The sequence below is a fragment of the Peromyscus leucopus genome, chromosome 4, assembly GCF_004664715.2.
Source record: "Peromyscus leucopus breed LL Stock chromosome 4, UCI_PerLeu_2.1, whole genome shotgun sequence".
Lineage (NCBI taxonomy): Eukaryota > Metazoa > Chordata > Mammalia > Rodentia > Cricetidae > Peromyscus > Peromyscus leucopus.
In genome coordinates, this window is record NC_051066.1 from 119,269,670 (window position 1) to 119,280,611 (window position 10,942).

Below are 10,942 nucleotides of genomic sequence, written 5' to 3' on the forward strand. Positions count from 1 at the left end.
GAAATAGTGCATTTGATGTGCTCTTATTTATTTGAAGTTTAAAAATAGATAAACTAGTTCATTCTGTAAGGAATGTACTGTCAGGTGAGACAGTGACTGGGAGACTGGGTCACTAATGTCTCCCTGGAGCTGCTTTCTGGGGACAGAGTATGTTCATTTGTGAAAAGTGGCTGGACTGTAAACTAGGAAGAAAAAGAAACATGAAAAGCAAAACAGAAGGACTGGAGCTGGGTGCTAATGAAGTGCTCAAGACTGTAGGCTTTGCTCTGGATACGTTAGCTACACCAGAAATGGCAAGATCTCTGCTCCAGCCCATCTCAGAGGAGCAGGTGGGGAATGCATATGTCACCTCATCTACCTGCCTTCTTCCATGTGAGGAAAATGATGCTCAGTTCCTGAAATTAGACAGCAGTCTGGACCCATGGCTAGTGACTGGGTTTCCAGGGGTCTAAAAATATGGATTAAGTGTTAAATGAATAGGCTTGTAAGGCTCCCTAGCAAGAGAGTTTGAGGTGAGGCTTTCTATAAAAAAGCTTTGCTGGAGACATGTTCTTAGGATAAAGGAACTCAGTGGAGCAGAATAAGATAGAGAATAAGAACAAAGTTAGGATTTTTGTGTTAGATTCAGGCTATCTTCAGTACAGGGATCTTTAGGACATGGATGGAACAACAGAGTTGGTCAGACCTTGAGGCAGGATGTCTGGCAGCCTATAGAACCTGGAGTCAGCCATGGACAGCATGGATAGCCAGGGAGAGCCTGAACAACCTATTGAACCTGGAGTCAGCCATACACAGCATGAATAGCCATGGAGAGCATGAACAACCCATTGAACTTAGAGTCAGCTATGGACAGCATGGCCAGAATGGATAGCCATAGAGATCATGGATAACTGTGTCCTTCCCCCATTTAGGCTGAAACCCTAACTTGTGCTATCTCAGAATGAGACCACATTTAGAGAGAGGGTCTTCAAAGACATCAGAATGCTTATGAGATTAACATTATCTGTAATTTATAGCCTGAAGGAGAAAAGTAAAAGTGTTCCCTTCTTCAAACCCTTTCGATAATGCCAACTACAGTGGTCTGCTAGAATAGCTCTTCCTTTTGGGGATGTGGTCCACAGTATAGCTATCAGTTAGTTGAGCTGGCTGGATGTTCAGAAAGTCATTTTGTTCATGCAAACAATATTTCCCACTACTAAAAAGAAGAGCGCGTTATTAGGTGAGTCATCTACAAAGTTTGTTTGTTCAAGCTGTCAACCCTGGTTCTTCAGAAAGTAATGGGACCATTGAAGAGTTAGCTAAGAGAAAATGAAGTTCTTAAGCTGAGCCCTAGTCTAATATGATGACATCCTATTAAAAAAAATTTTGGACAAAAACACATAAGGAGGGAAAACTTTATGGGGTCGTGGGAGGAGATTGCCATTATGCAAACCAAGGAGAAAGACCAAATGAAACCCTCTTTGCCAACAATATGGTCTCAGATTTCAGTTTCCAAACCTGAAATAAATTTCTGTTGGTTAAGTCCCCCAGTTAGTGGTACACTGTAACAAGTTAGCTCAGCAGGGAAGAAAGTCAAGTGACCACCATGAATAGAGTTGAGTGTTCCTGTGTGTCAATAAAACAAAATCAGTGCTGTGATGACATTTATACTCTATTGATTTAAATACTTTGAATAATAATATTCATTCTTTACTTCTTTCTAAGAGTTAACCTTTTTGTTAGGATTTTTAATTTTTGAACAGGGTCTCTGGTAGATCAGGTAGTCTTGAACACACTCTGGAGTCAAGAGTGGCCTTGAACTCCTGATCCTTTGCCTCCATGTATTAGTTACTTTTCTTTTGCTGTGATAAACAAGGCAACTTAGAGAAGGGAGGGTTTATTTGGGGCTTAAAGTTCCAGAGGATTAGGGTCCTTAGTGATGGGGACAGTATGATTTCAGAGAGAAGACATGGTGGTGGGAGCCCTCAGCTCTGATTACAGCTATGCACCGTCATCTCCAGCAGACTTAACTTCTTAAAGATGTGACTTCGCTATCTAAAATAAGAAGGAAATTGGCTAGTTGTATTTAAACTTGGATCAAAAGAGTCAAAGAACTATGGGCACCCTCTCTTCTCTCATTTCCTAGACCTTTCCATGGTGGAAATGGAACGGGGGCTGTCAGTGAGTATAGATAGGTTCAGGTAAATGAGCTAAAATTTTATCTGTTTCACTACTACATTGAATAAGGGCTTAAAAAGAAACTTGGAAAAAAATCAATGAAATAAAAAGTCCATTCCTATGAAAACATTTTACAGTTATGTGATCATTTAAAGTAGTTTAAGCACCCGAAAGCCCAAATAAACATTGAAAGCATCTGAGTGTAATATAGGATATGAAAATATCTTTTCCTGTGGAATTTTAATGGTCTTTTTTATATGAAACACAATAAATTCAAGCAGAAAATTATCTCATCAAAATTGAATTTGGAAACAGTATTCTTTATCTTAATTTTCCTATTCTTGTCCCAAATCTACTCTTGTCTTTATTTGGGAACTGCTTTGTCCATGTATTCACCTAAACTACATCTAATGGACCACCGTCACATGGGTTTGTTATCTGGAGTAATATAAGTCTGTGCCTTGCATCAGGCAAACTTTCATGTCACAAATAGAATGATCCTTCCATGGGTCCTGAGACACATTGCCACTCTCCATCAGGGTGGGTAAGAGGCACACTTAGGCTTAGGTGACTTTACTGGGCATTTCTTAGGATGTCCTGATGTCAATTTCTCTTCTTTGGAGGATATGTGCCATGCTTCCTACTATCTACAGTGGTGCTGTGGCTGAGACTCCAGGAAGGTCTTCATGGGAGGCTGGACACCACGTGTTGGCTTTCTCTTTGGAGAGCAAACTGTTATGTTTGGGGAGTATCATCCTCTCTCAGTGTTAGTTATCTTAAAGACTCCAGATAGGAACAATTTCCCTTGAATGAACAATCAGCAGAAAAAAGATAGACGTTTGCATAGAACCAGACATCTCCTGGTCCACCAGGAAATAATTTTCCAGCAGCATTTGCTTATGTTGTCCTGGACAGCCGCACAATGAACCATGCCTCAGGATGGCCCTCCCTTTGTAATTGTGGAATCAGAACAAGAAAACACATGAGAACTCTCAATTTAAGGTCCATCTTCTTCTCCTCTTGACTCCATCCTACACAGCATTTCCACAATGGGGTTTCATTGTACCTATTTTCTTCTTCCTCCTCACTCCTTTTTACCACACAGTAAAATCTCTACTCTTTACCAGGTATAAATAACTTGTATATGCGGTGGTTAATACTAGGTGTTGACTTGACAGAAGTGCCCACATACTTGGCTAAGCATTTTTCTGAGTGTTCCTCAAAGGATGTTTCTAGATGAGACTAGAGTTTACAGATTGAATGGAACAGCTTGCCTTCTGCAGTATGGGAGTGCTTCATCCAGAATTATATGCCTGGAGAATAAGGGAAGAGTTAGGAGAATTCACTCTCTGACTGTTCTTTCATTATTATTAATGTATATAATTGTATATATATATATACACACATACATACATATAATAGGAGTAATGATGACATATATTGCTTGCTTTCCCCTCTTCAGCTCCCTAATAGTCCAGGACTACCTTTGAGTGGGGTACTGGTTTTCTCCTGCCCTCAGACTGAGTCCTACACTATCTATTCTCCTCATCCCCAGACCTTCAGATTTTGACTAGGGCTTCTATATACTATACATTGTTCTTTCTGCTTCTCAGGCCTTAAGACTCAAATTGGGATGATGCCACTAGCTTTTCTGGGTCTCTGGCTTGTATATGGCAGGCTATTGGACTTATTTGCCTCCATAATTTCATGAGTCAATTCCTATGTCTATACCTACAAACCTACCTATTTATCCCTGAATCTACTATCTGTCTATTTGTCTGTCTGCCTGTCTGTCTATCACACACACACACACACACACACACACACACACACACACACACGTATATATACATTTTATCAGTTCAATTGGTTATATTTCCATGAATAAATATAATACAATATGGGTGTATCATAATTTAGCAAGCCATTTCTATGTTAATGATACCTGACTTTGTATCTGGGCTTTAGTTATGAATAATACTGCTATACCTATATCTTTGTATGCCATGGAGTTATTTATACAGGACATATTTTGGAGCATGGAATTGATATATGTAGAATATATAATTAGCTGGAGATACAGGTCAGCAAGTAAAGGTGTTTGCTGGCAAGCTTAATGACCTGAGTTCCATCCCTGGGACCACATGGTAGAAAGAGAGAATTAATTTCCATAAACTGTTCTCTGACTCCCACTCACATGCTGTGGGATGTGAGCATAAACACATGTATACACAGTAAATAAATGTAATAAAAAGATTTTTAGAATATATAGTTTAGAGCTGGGCATGGTGACAAATACCTGTAATCCTGACACTCAGTAGGCTGTGACAGATGAATCATAACTTCAAGACTAGCCTGGATTCATAACCAGATCCTGTCTTCTGCACCCCCCCTCTCTCTCTCACACACACACACACACAATTTATATTTTAATTGATGCTGTCAAATGGTTAACAGACATGAAAATATATTAAATATACTAGTCATTGGGGAAATGCAAATTAACCTAACAATAAGACACTGCACCAATCAGATTGGAAAACAGAAAAGAAGAGCTATACCAACAAGATAAATCCCATGAAAAGCAAAATCTCATGAATTGTTGATAGAAACATGGCATGAACCAGCTTCCAGGAATGCAGCTTAAAGCCATGTATGGGATCACAAAACTAAAAGACGCTGTTCTTCATCCTTTCATATTTCTTTTCACTTATGTCAAGTGAATGCATAGGTAACAGCCCTATGGAATCACACCCTCTTAGATGATCCTTTCCATTCACTGAGAATGGATCAGGGAGGCCGAAGAATGATGGGCTTTGTGCAGCTTCCATACCAGCTCTCTGCAAACCTTTAGAACAGTGGTTCTCAACTTGTGGGTCACAATCTTTTTGGGTGATTGAATGACCCTTTTACAGGGGTCACCTATGACCATCAGAAAACTCAGATATTTACATTATGATTCACAACAGTAACAAAATTACAGTTATGAGGTAGTAATAAAAGTAATTTTATGGTTGGGGTCGCCGCAGCATGAGGAACTGTATTAAAGGGTTGCAGGTTGCAGTATGAGGAAGGCTGAGAACCAGTGCCTTAGAACCTTGTTTCCTGGCTGTGATGAAGTGCAAGTGAGTTGACATTGAAGAATGAATGGGGACACACAGAGAAGCACTAGGAAAGCCCCCTTTCCTCCATTTAGTGGGTTTTCTCTTTGGAGGCCCCCAGGTCAGAATATCTCCACAGTCTCTGAAGATGCTGTGCATTGGGATTTGTTTTCTCATAGACTATCCCAGAAGACTGAGAAATTTCTACCCATAACTTAATGACATCTTGTGATTTCTTCTGGGTCAAGCATGCTGCTGGGAGCCTTGGCTGCCTTGCTATTTGAGAGTCTATTGATTTTCAGCATGGTTGATAAAACAGAGATGAAAGGCCCAAGCTCTCTTTTTATGATAGATATGACCAATTAGCTATAAATGTCAAGTATCCACAAGTTAATTAATTCCAGTTCATTTAACTACTGTAATTAGATTTTTTTTTTACTCCCAAACAAAGCAGTAGTTTGCTTTGGAAGGTCACAGACTAATACCACAGTGACCAAGGCTGAAAAACCAGAACATTTCATGAAAAATACCTGATGGCAGATGCCTGTGGGGAAAACAGACCCCACAAAATGAAAAATAATTGGCAAGCTGATTAATAGAGTTTGTTTGAAATGTATACATAATATGTCTTTGATTAATAGCCCCGACGAACACTTGAAATTAAGTCTGCAAAATTTGTAAAGGGTTTTCATTATTATGAGAAGATTAAAAAAAATCTGATTGGAGTTTGGGTCAGATAAGTCAACATGAAACCAGAATTCCAATTAGTGAAAGACGTCTCTTTTGTTTAACAGCAACAACTTAAAGGGGCACACTCCATCATATAAATCAGTTCTTCTAGGCAGATCTGGAGTATGGATTGATTTGGTCCAGGAGAGACTCAAGTATTTGTTATAAAAGACAGGAAGCTTTAGAAAGCTTGAAGAGGTTGGTGGGGTTTTATGGGAGAAGGGTTTCTGAAGGAAGGTAAAAGAAGGGGAGACAGGCTGTATGGATGGTGGCAGGAAGACTGCAGAAATGGGGACATATCCCCCCAAAAATGGGCCCGGGTCAGAAAACTTTAATAGCAGCTATTATTAAATTTTAAGTTTTTTCTGTGTTTCTTTCTGTCATCAGTCCCCCACCCCGCCCCTGCCAAGAGTTCAGTTAAAGGCTTCCAAATGTACCTGGTTTGTGAGCATGGTATTTGGAGGATGCAAGAAGAAACAGGTTGCATCTAGCATGCACTGAAGTGTTGAGCAAGGAACGAGGCACTGTGGGAGTCAGGAGGAGCAACACTGGAGAAGGAAGAGCAGATGGACCGTGTTGGAACAAACACCTCTTCCCACTGCTCAGGTGTTATGGCTCAGGGTATGGGTCACAGGATTTTTTAATACCTGTTTTATTGACTTATTACATTTATTGAACAATTTTCAAGATGATGGGTTTGCTCATTCACATCATCCAATGGGTTCCAAGAGCCACTATGAACTCATGTATTACTTAACTCTTTCCAAAACTATTAGGAGTTCATGTATTTAACATATTTATTGCATTCTATTCCTTATGGTTATTATCTTTATTGACAATGTTCACGTTGTCCCATCTCTGGACCAAGAAAGAGTCTTCAAACTGCACAGCCCATTGGATAATAGGAAGAAAGGTGACTTTGGGTAGCTAGAAGACAGAGCAAGTTAAGCAGACACAGGGTTTCTTATTTGGGAGGAGCTAAAATTCTTTTGCCTGTTTCTTCCCAGCTCCTCTTTCTAATCTCTCTTATTTCAAAACTATGTCATCTAGCCTTAATTCAATCATTTTATTTTCTTAAAAGAAATTCATGACTCAGTTTTCCTTATCTTTGTTTATCAACTTCCTACACACTGTCCCGGGTTATGCAAGACAGGAGCTCACCTCTCCAGAGGCTAGACTGCTCATTCCCATTTTCTGATATTGTACAGTGTTAGTGAAGGCATTCTCAACCTGGTGTGGACTGTAGCATTCAAATTGAGGTTGGTAGGTCAGTTTAAAGTGTCAACAGTAAAATTTATACTGAGGGATAATCAGTCTTCCACAGTTTGGGTAAAGATTTTCCCATAGCAGCTTGATACAACGGGAACTTTGAACTGCTAGGAGTTCCCATGCACAGTAACTGGGTCATGATCAGAGTGGACAAATGGAGACGTGACTACTCATGGCTTTGTTAATCTTGTTATAATTATGACTAAAATGAATCTCACCCCCAGAATTGCAGGCTATTTCTAAACATGGCTACTCAGGTTGTATTTTGAGATGTCAAGATGCCTCGTGTTTGGAGTTTATGGAAACTTTCCTGCCAAACTCTTCTTGGATTTCTAGAAAGGGATCTGTCCATTGTGGCACTCACTGTCTCAGATGATAGAGAAGTCATCCTGAAGCAGAATTCCTAGGTGGCTGCTCCGGGGCACTGGAGAGCTGCAGGGAGCTGTGAACATGGTACTCCTATGCTCTGATCTTCTCATCTCTGGGGTGCTGACTGCAGGCATGAGACAATTGAAAACTGATACAGAACTCAGAGTCAGGCAAATCTGAGTACTGTTGCCCCTCTCTCTGCAGGGGGTATATTCCCAATTCTCTCTGGATGTCTAAAACCTCAGGCTGTAGTCAGCCCCATGCACAGTATATTATGCTTTTCTATGTACATAATTGTCTTTTATGTACATACTTGTCTGAGCTTAATCTATAAGTCAGGTCAGTGCATTAACTACTTTTCGCATCACTGTGGCCAAATATCTGACAAGAAGCAACTTAAGGGAGAAATATTTTATTTCAGTTTATGGTTGTAGAGGATGAAGGCCATGAAGGCCATAACAGCTCATAGCAGTGGGAGCCTGAACTTGCAACTCCTCAAATTTGACCCAGGAAGCAGCAGATGGATCTTATGAGAACTCAGCTAGCTTCCTTTTCTAAAATCTGTATACAGCCAAGTACTCAACCCATGGATTAGTACTGCCCACAATGGGGCAGGTCTTTCCCCACAGTTAATTTTCTCTAGAAACATGCTTGCAGATGCACTCAACAGTGTGCTACAGTAATACCCTAAGCTATCTCAGCTAACTGAGTGGCAACCAAAATTAGCAACCACTTACTAGTAATGAAGAGAAGAGTTATATAAATACAGTGAGATAAGATTTATGTGACTTTGGCTCCTTCCTTGAAAGAGTCAGGAGAACTTGATGTTTTTAAACTATGATTATCCACATGTAACTGAAACATTAGAAACTAGACATTTAAGGAAATGTTCAACATCCTTAGCCATCAGGGAAATGCAAATCAAAATGACTCTGAGATATCATCTTACGCCTATCAGAATGGCTAAGATAAAAAAATACAGACAACCGCTTATGTTGGAGAAGATGTGGAGAAAGGGGAACACTCTTCCACTGCTGATGGGAATGCAATCTTGTACAGCCACTCTGGAAATCAGTATGGCAGTATCTCAGAGAAATTGGGAATCCACCTACCTCAAGACCCAGCAATACCACTCCTGGGCATATACCCAAAAGTTGCTGTACTACACCACAAGGACATCTGCTCAACCATGTTCATAGCAGCATTATTTGTAATAGCCAGAACCTGGAAACAACTTAGATGCCCTTCAACAGAAGAACAGATAAAGAAAATGTGGTACATTTACACAATGGAGTATTATGCAGCAGTGAAAACCAATGTCATCATGAAATTTGTAGGCAAATGAATGGAACTAGAAAAAAATCATCCTGAGTGAGGTAACCCAGACCCAGAAAGGCAAACATGGTATGTACTCACTCATAAGTGAATGTTAGATGCAAAGCAAAGGATAACTGGGCTATAATCCACAACCCCAGAGAAGCTAGGTAAAGAGGAGGACACTAAGAGGAACACACATGGATCACCCCAGGAAGGGGAAAGTTTTAAGATCTCCTGGGCAAACTGAGAGGGGGGAATAGAGGGGAGGGGAGGGGAGGAGAGATAGGAACATGGGGGAGAGACGGGCTGGGAGAGCAATGAAAAAGTTATCTTGACAGAGTGTACCATTAAGGGGTTGGGGAGAAATCTGCAGCTAGGGAAAACCCCAGGAACTCACAAGATTGTCCCCAGCTAAGACTCATAGCAATGATGGAGAGGGTGCTTGAACTAGCCTTCTCCTGCACTCAGATTGGTGTCTACCCTAATTGTCATCATAGAATCTACATAGAGCACTGATGGAAGCAGATGTAGAGACCCACAGCTAAGCACTTGGCCAAGATCCTGGAGTTCAGTTGATGAGAGGGAGGAAGGATTATAAGAGCAAGGGGGTCAGCATCATGATGGGAAAAACACAGAAATAGCTGACCCAAGCAAATGGGAACTCATGGACTCAAGACTGACAGCTGGGGAGCCTGCATGGAACCAAACTAGTAGTCCCTCTGAATGTGGGTGAAAGTTGCATGGCTTGACACGTTTGTGGGTCCCCTGGCAATGGGACCAGGGCTTAACTGGGGTACACAAACTGGCTTTTTAAAGCCTATTCCCTATGGTGCAATGCCTTACTCAGCCTTGATACAGGAGGGAGGGGCTAGGTCCAGCCACAACATGGTATAACAGCCTGTGTTGACCACCCAAGGGAGGCCTTATTCTCTATGAGGGAATGGGGATGGGATGGGGTAGGTGGGGGGGGCGAGAGAAGAGGAGGGAGGGGGAATGGGTTGGTGTGTAAAAGAAAAGAAAATATTTTTTAATAAAAATTATATATGTATATATAATTAAAAAAACAAAGTTTGCAAGTAAAGGGGAAAAAAGAAACTGAAAACACAAATAAGGGGACTATAGTACTGGCTTTAGGATTAGGTAATTAAGTTGCAATATGGGCTTAACAACATTTTTTGTGCTGAGTTGTTTCTGAAAACGATGCACATAATTATTCAGAGCACTTTATGTAGAGGCAATTCTAGAAAGCACTGCCTTAGGAGTATGAAGTGAGACAGGGAAGAAGTCTAGCCAAGGTGGGAGGCAGCAGCTGCTGGTCGTAAAGAGGCCACAACTCTGTAGAAAATGGGTGCCCATCAATGGTGAGTCGGTCACGAACAGGTCAGCTGATGTGTCAAAACTTGGGTTTCTTTCACATGAAAAGAAGACATAGCTCAAGATGCTTGTGAGGGCTCTGAAGAAGGTGCAAGGGCTGATGTGAAAGAAAGATGCCTGACCTACAGCACTCGATCTGTCTCTCTGTCTCTCTTGATATATATATGCCTCTGTCTCTGTCTGTCCCTCTGTCTCTTTATTTCTCTGTCTGTCTCCCCCAACCCCTACCCTGTGTATGTGTGTTAAGTTTTTATCCATGGAGACATGTTATGGCTATGACAGAAGATGCTCATCAGACAAGCTCTCTGTTTATAGAACTAGGTGGTGGGAAGGGCCGAGTATGAGAAGCGGGCAGACTTGGTAGGCTTGGACCAACAATATTGACTAACAGTGATGAAAGCATTAGGTACAGTACTGTTTACACATTTGCTGAGATATATTCACATATAAATGTAAGATTCCAAAACCCCCCTCCCAAAAGAACCCACCAAATTACTGCATTTCAGAAGCCATGTTGTTACTGGCATTTTAAAATAGAATCCTGGCTTTTGGAATACGCAGCAGAATATGAACAATTTGCTTCCTCCTATCCCCTTGCATTCTTCAAGGAGTAAAAACGTTTAGTC